The sequence below is a fragment of the Cygnus olor genome, chromosome 1 (genome assembly GCF_009769625.2).
Source record: "Cygnus olor isolate bCygOlo1 chromosome 1, bCygOlo1.pri.v2, whole genome shotgun sequence".
NCBI classification, from domain to species: domain Eukaryota; kingdom Metazoa; phylum Chordata; class Aves; order Anseriformes; family Anatidae; genus Cygnus; species Cygnus olor.
The window spans coordinates 182,705,741-182,712,894 of NC_049169.1; the positions used below are offsets into that span (position 1 = coordinate 182,705,741).

At 39.6% G+C, this 7,154-nt stretch overlaps 1 long non-coding RNA gene across 1 annotated transcript; it reads right to left on the reverse strand.

The window, feature by feature from the left end:
- Positions 1 to 2,446: 2,446 nt before the first annotated feature.
- On the reverse strand, positions 2,447 to 6,656 carry LOC121063019. The gene is made up of 3 exons (XR_005815787.1): positions 6,563 to 6,656; positions 4,440 to 4,570; positions 2,447 to 4,276 (listed from the first exon to the last, which is right to left on the reverse strand). It is a non-coding gene; the product is annotated as an uncharacterized LOC121063019 (long non-coding RNA).
- Between the last annotated feature and the right edge of the window lie 498 nt (positions 6,657 to 7,154).

Consider the following 7,154-nt stretch of genomic DNA (forward strand, 5'->3'; position numbering starts at 1 on the left):
CAATTCCAAACTAGTTCTCTTCAACATGTAATGAAGGATAAGCTCTGAATCTCAGCAACAGAAATAGCACTTAAAATAGAGAGGAACAATTTGGTGGGGATGTATTTAACAACAGAGATGGTGAGCTGTTTAGCCATTACCTGGTAAGCCTCACAGCAGGGAGATTGACATGGTGTCTTCAGACTCAAATTACCATTTTGCTAGCATGAGATTTGCTTCAGGTGAAAGCCATTTCTCTGCCTTCTGTTCTGATAAGGTCATCTGTGAGAAGTTAGGCTTTCTGGTGCCCACACACACCAGCTGTACTCTGTCACAGAGCTTCTCACGATGATTTCTGACATTCATCTCTGCAGCAACCAGCTGGGATATGGCTTGTGACTTAATGTCTGGCATGGGCTAAACTATTGTCCATGCTCTCTGTATTGCTTTAATGAAAGTATTCCTCCCAGAAATTAGAGGGTATATTGCATATAGTCACAAACACGAAAAGAAGATTTTTATCAGTCATATACATTTATTCAGTTAGAAATTATTTTTTGTTATAGACTTTGTGCTATATTAATTTATATGCCTGAATTTGGTGGGGGCAAAACCAGTCAAACCTTCCAGAGCTTATGTCTTTTTCTTCCTAGGAAAGAGATTTCTTAAGGACAGGAATGCCCCATGTTGTTCAGAGTCTCTGGTACAATCAGAAAAATCATTTTCTGTGACAAAGGTAATGCTGCACAGGCACACAGCACGGACAGATCATTTGGTGTAATGCTCCTATTTGCTCTTGTAGTAGAATTTTGTGCCAGGACTGTACAGGTAAACAAGTACCAGAGGCTCAGAAATCTTTTGCTGTGTATAATCCCTAACTTTCTAAATGGTCTCTCTATTTTTTTTTCTATGTCTTGAATTATGGTAGTTCAATGCATTCCTCTTTGTGCAGATAGCACTAACTTTGCTGTAGTTCCCTTAAAATAAGTCCTGTACCTATGTAGGCCTGGTTTGATTATGCCACTTTAGGCATACCTTTCTCAAAACCACAAACAGAAGTGACTTAGTGGAGTGAAGATATTCTGACTTCTCTCTGAAACACAGATAGGACCACTCTAAAAGCTTTAATCTATTAATCACCTATCTTTGGATCCCATCCTCTCCGATGGTCCTTTTCCCTGAGACATGACCTCCCTTATGACCTAGTAAAATTCTTCATAAATCGGAGATGTAATAAATATTTGAAACTGCTGCAAACCAACTCTTAAGATGCAAAAGCACACATTTGATCAAAAGAATTGGAACAGATCTGTGATAAACCATCACAACCCAGTTTTCAGATACAGTCTGTTTAAATACCCCTCATCTACAGAACAAAGACAGTGTTAGTGATAGTAATAGGTGGCTGAAATCCAACACTGAGTCAAGGTTTTTTTTCCCCTCATTCTCCCTAGCACTGATTAGTTGGTGTACATTCCTGTACAATCTACTTGGAAGATTTAAATTACACAGTGTTTGCTAAACCTGACACTTGGCCAAAGAAATACTTAACAGAACTAATACAAGGACTAGGAATCAAATGACAGAGTCTTGCCAAAGGTGTCATTATCTATTTGATGAGTGACAGTTTAAGCCTCACTTTGCTGCTGGTTTCTTTTGAAGAATTGAGGCTCCAGAAACAAAGTTCATAACTTGACCATATCCTGAGAGCTGTTAATTAATTGTTCATGTAAGCATGAGATTGCTAAATATCACTCCCCTCCAAGTTAAATGCAAAAATGGCTCCATTCCTTTGATGCAAGGAAGTGTGTGACTCACAGAGAAAGATAAATGTTGCATTTCACATGGTGATAAGGAAAGGTCACCAGTGCAGACTCCATGTAATATGTAGGAATCTTTTACTTATTAAAGAATCTTTAGTGGAAATAAATATTTTGATCCTGAAGAAAAGATTGGTTATGGAAGGCAAATGTGACAAATTAAAGTCTATAATACTGCCTTTTGCTATGTTTTCAAGAAGAGAGAAACAATTTATGACCAGCTGTGGGAAGGATCTGTAATTCTGCACCATTCCCTTTTGATTATTAGTGCTTGTCTTTGGGCTTCTGGCTCCCAGTCATAGATTAGTGCTGTATGTATGGAGGCAAGGAGTATTCCTCTGTAAACTCCAGCCATTCAAATATTTTTCAGCCTAAAATCACAGAAATTGCTAAATCGCTAAAATCACAAAATCGCTAGAACCAAGACTGTAGGCATAGTTGGGTCTTGACAGCAGATTTTCTGTTGAACTGCAGCAGGAATGAAAACTGACCATTCAATAAACCATACCTCACTTTTCAGTAACTACTACAACTAAAGCTGGAGTTGTTGTTAATCGGTTTTTGGTTGGTTGGTTGGCTGTCGTGTTTGTTTGTTTGTTTGTTTTTCTTGTGGTAGCCTGACTGTTATTTCACAAGAGCCACTAGAAGTCTTGGAAAAACATTTGCCAAGTCAGAGATAATATGGTCAAATTCTAGCTAATCAGCTACTTACCCTCATGTTTGGACTAACATACATCTTTATTGAGGCCCTCCAAATGGTGGCATGGCAAATTTGCAACATGAGGAGCTCCTCATACCTGCAGTACTACTTCAATGCCCTCCTTTATCTCAGTTGCTGAAATTTGCCATTGCTCTGATCTTCCTGGACAGCTGAGAACAAGCTGAGGGTTTGCCTCCACTGCCTCCTGTCATCAGCACAGCTTTGTAGACTCCGGTCTGTCTATCAAGGAGCTGTCTGCATATTACGTTCAAGTCTGGAAAGCTGTCAAGGAGAACAAATATCTTTATGTCCCTACATAATCGGATGGCCCAACTTAATTGGATCTCTGTCTGTGAGCAGTGTTTCCAAGTAATGTTTGTGGAGAGAGGAAAAGAGACTCTGCCTTTCCCCTCCAAACCCAAGCCACAGAGAAGAGAATTCTATGACATTTTAAAGAGTGCATATGCAAACCTAAAATAATATAACTACAGTTCTCACTCCACAGTGCCCCACTGCAGGGCATAGGCAAACAATATGAAAGCATTTTCATTTTTTTTCCTTAATTTAATTTAATTTAATTTAATTTAATTTAATATCATTTTCTTTCATTTCAGCAGTGCAGCAGCTTTTCTAAGGGCGTGAGCTCAGACCATCCCTACTTGGTCTGAAAATACTTCAAAAAAATTGAGAGATACTTCCCTCTGCTGGTCATATTTATAAAATGGTGTCCTCTTCAGGCAAAATAGATGTTAAAAAATAAACAAATGGTCTTCTTTTGTGCTCTCTCTGCAGAGTTCGGGTAGCTAATCATGGCACCTAGCTTTGAGCATCTGACTTTAGGTGTTGCCCTCTGGAAGCAGGGCTTCTGCCCCTTCTCTAACAAGTGTACAAGGAACCATGTTCCCCCACATCAGTTACTGCAATTAGATGACTCATGTAGGTAGTGTAGGCACTATCCTGTAGTTCCAAAATACTTTTGCAGGTAGTCAGTATCATCAGATAGTTCAGGCCCACATAAATTTCAATGAACAATTTTATCAGTTTACATAACTATTAGCAAACCTCCAGTTTACCTCAGAAACATATTCCTCTGTGCTTAAGACTGCTATACTGAGGGAAATATTGTGGAACTAAACTGTTTCTAGGACATGTCATCATGTTATCAGGAAGATGTATTACTAGGCTGTGTTTTGAACTATTTGCAACTCACTGTTGGGATACTCTGCCAGAGTATTCTTGCTGTATCTCCAGCTTATTTAGTAAACAATCACTTCACAAATACACTAGGAAGGGAGAGATCAGCATTTTTAGTCAGTTTGCTTGAATGACAGTTATTCACATTCTGAGGGAAAATGGTAAAGACAGACAAAAATTATTTGCAAACAAGCAGAGGGTTAAGAACTGCAAGAAACTGATTGAGTTTTAAGACCACTGTCTAATTATGGTGTATTTTGTTGTTAGAATAATTTGCTGTCTGTTTAAGAAAAAGTTTAGATGATTTAGCGGGTTAATGGCCAGTATTCACTGTGTTTCTCCATACTCAATGCACACACCCACACCCACACCCCATTTTTTTTCATGTCATCAGTTTATTTCATGAAGGTTCTATCCATCTTGGCTAGCTTGGGATTTTGGTATTCAAGTCCATAAGCCCCAATTTTTTAATATTAGAAATCAAGCTCCCTCTTTGTGTTGGACAGTAGCACGTTGACATTGTTCTTTTGTGTCTGTTTATTAACAGCTGTATCAGTATTCAGGGTTTCCCAGCTTTGCCCTTCTGTAATCACACATAAAATTAGGTTATCACAATTTACAAACTGTTAGTCATTCTTATTTCCTTGTTATATGATAACATGAGATAGAAGCAAGATGGCTAGAAGTCTCATTCACTGAAATGTTACTTCAGTTCGGTGAATAATTAAGTAGTCTAGAAGCTTTACCTGCTAGCTCTTGTGTGTTCTTGATGCATTTTCTCTGAGTATCAGAAGATATACGATTCCTTAACTATTGACAAAAAATGTGTCCCCAGAGCATGATACTGATAGAAGAGACATCTGTTCACCCAAAGAATCTTCACAACAAGCAAAAGAAAGTTGTGGGGTCATGTTTGCAGTTAGCTTTAGAAGAAAAATTGCTGCAGATTAAAGAATTTTGTCTACAAGTTGCTATTCTCTTTCATTTTATCCCCAGCCAAATCTCTTTGCAATGCTTCCTCCTCCAGCTAATCATTTTATTCCTGTCATCTTTGTAAGATTATATGGCCATAAGCCTGTTGAGAATTATATACAACTGGACATTACACCAGAATAAAATTAATTCCACCTGCTAATGTTTGACTTGTTAGCTTTAGTATCCTAACACGTCTTTTGGCTTTTAACAGAAAGTAATACAGGATTTTGTATTACTAATAAACCCTTTGTCATGCATTTTTTAAGGTGCTTTGACTCAGTCACGGTATTCTACATTTCAGATCCAGCTGTCTTCAGGTGAGTCGCAGTGGGGACATTTAATTCCAACCAGGCTCTGCTCAGCACACTAGAGAAAAAGACAGGAAAGTGATCTCTTTTAAAGCCTCTCCTGCTTCCCCATATCCTTACACTTAACAGATCCTTACCATAAACTTTTAAAAGATGTTTTCATTTCATTTGCTGTATTCAGAGCTAGGACTCTGGAAACGATATACAGAAAAAAAAGGTGAAGCTTTACTGGAAGGTACCCTAATATATTGTAATTTTCATTTCAGAAATAGCTCAGAACTGCAACAAATGCATATCAGAAATTATCTGCTGTCTTACGTTGTAAAAAAGGTGGATTCTCTCTCTTGCAGAACGCTAATAACCTCTCTCTGCTTTTGCAAACTTAATCAAATCGGATTCAGTTAAATTCCTTACCTTCACTTTCCAGACTACTCAGAAAGCTAATCACTTCAGCTAAGGTACAACTTGAGTGCTCAGGAGCAAACACAAAGAAGTAGAAAGAAAGGATTGAATTAGTTCTCAGAGTTCAGGTATATTAGATTGAATTCTACAGAAGACCTTATAGAAAACCTGCTGAGACCTTAATAGAAATGAGAGATGTTCAAAGCATTTTATACCAATAATTAATTAAATTAGCACTTTAGAACTCTCTACAAGAATTGCAAGACCTATAGAAGGTTCATTTCTGTAAGGTTTTTCAAAGTAATTTCTTGATGACATGATAAAAATTCGTGTAGTTATTCCACTAATTAAATCCTGTTCAGTCAGGCAGATTTTCCCCGGAAAGGCAAAGTTATGACTGTGTCCCTTGAGTGATGTCCTTACATAGGATTAGATCAAAATTTAGATTCCAGCACCCCATTTTTACACTACGAAAAGTTGCATTAAGCAGATTTCATTTCCTTCACAGGATTGTCTAGCATGTTTCATGTCAGTATATAATGTATACTTGCATTTTCTTGTCCTCTCCGCACACGAAAACCAGTTTCTCAGTGGTAAGCAGGTTAGACAGAACCAATTTACAGACTTTTAACAAATGACATCCTAAACACCATCTAAGTTAAATATCTAGAAAGACACCGAGACCTTACTTGAAATAATATAGTTAAGGTGAGGCATGGCTGAATGTCAGTTAAAATTGGATGGTTATAATACAGGCAGATAGGCTTGCTCAAGTTTCTTTTCCTCATGAAATTGTTTTGACCAACTTCAGCTCAGATAAAACAGACTAAAGTTTGCTGTCTGATGTATAACAACACTAGAACTATTTTTTTTTCCCTGAGAAGTAACATGATTGATATTCTCTAATATGTAAGTCATAGACATTTATGACACTTTTCAAGAAATAAAAACCTTACTGATATAAAGAAAGACATGACTAAGAGGTCTCCAAGTAATGAGGTTCCAGACACAAAAAAAGTGAAAAAGATTTTGTTTGTTTGTTTTAAACACATTAATACATTCCTAGAAATCCTACTTTTTAGAGTCAAAGTAATACAAAGCTCACCTTCCCATGGAAGCCCATACAAAAGCCACCCATCACAGGTTCGCAACACTTTCTATCTATTGCTTGATTCACCACCCACCTTCATGCTGGTTCTGTCTCCTCCAAGAGCAAGTGCTGGATTCTGCACCTGGGAAGGGGCAACCCCTGGCTATACATACAGCCTGTGGGACAGGAGGCTGAAGAGCAGCCCCACAGAAAGGGATCTGGGAGTTCTGGTCACAGCAAGCTGAACACAAGCCAGCAGCGTGCCCTGGCAGCCAGGAGGGCCAACCGTACCCTGGGGTGCATCAGGCCCAGCACTGCCAGCTGGGCGAGGGAAGGGATTGTCCTGCTCTGCTCTGCGCTGTGCGGCCTCACCTCCAGCACTGTGTGCAGTTCTGGGTGTAACGAGGGCATAAAGCTATCAGTGCCCAAAGGAGCGGCTGAGGTCTCTTGGTTTGCTCGGCCCAGAGCAGAGTAGGCTGAGGGGAGACCTCCTGGCAGCCTGCGGCTCCCTCACGAGGGGAGCGGAGGGGCAGGCGCTGAGCTCTGCCCTCTGGGGACAGTGACAGGACCCGAGGGAACGGCATGGAGCTGGGACAGGGGAGGGTCAGGCTGGGTGTTAGGGAAAGGTTCTGCACCCAGAGGGTGGCCGGGCACTGGGACAGGCTCCCCAGGGCAGTGGTCACAGC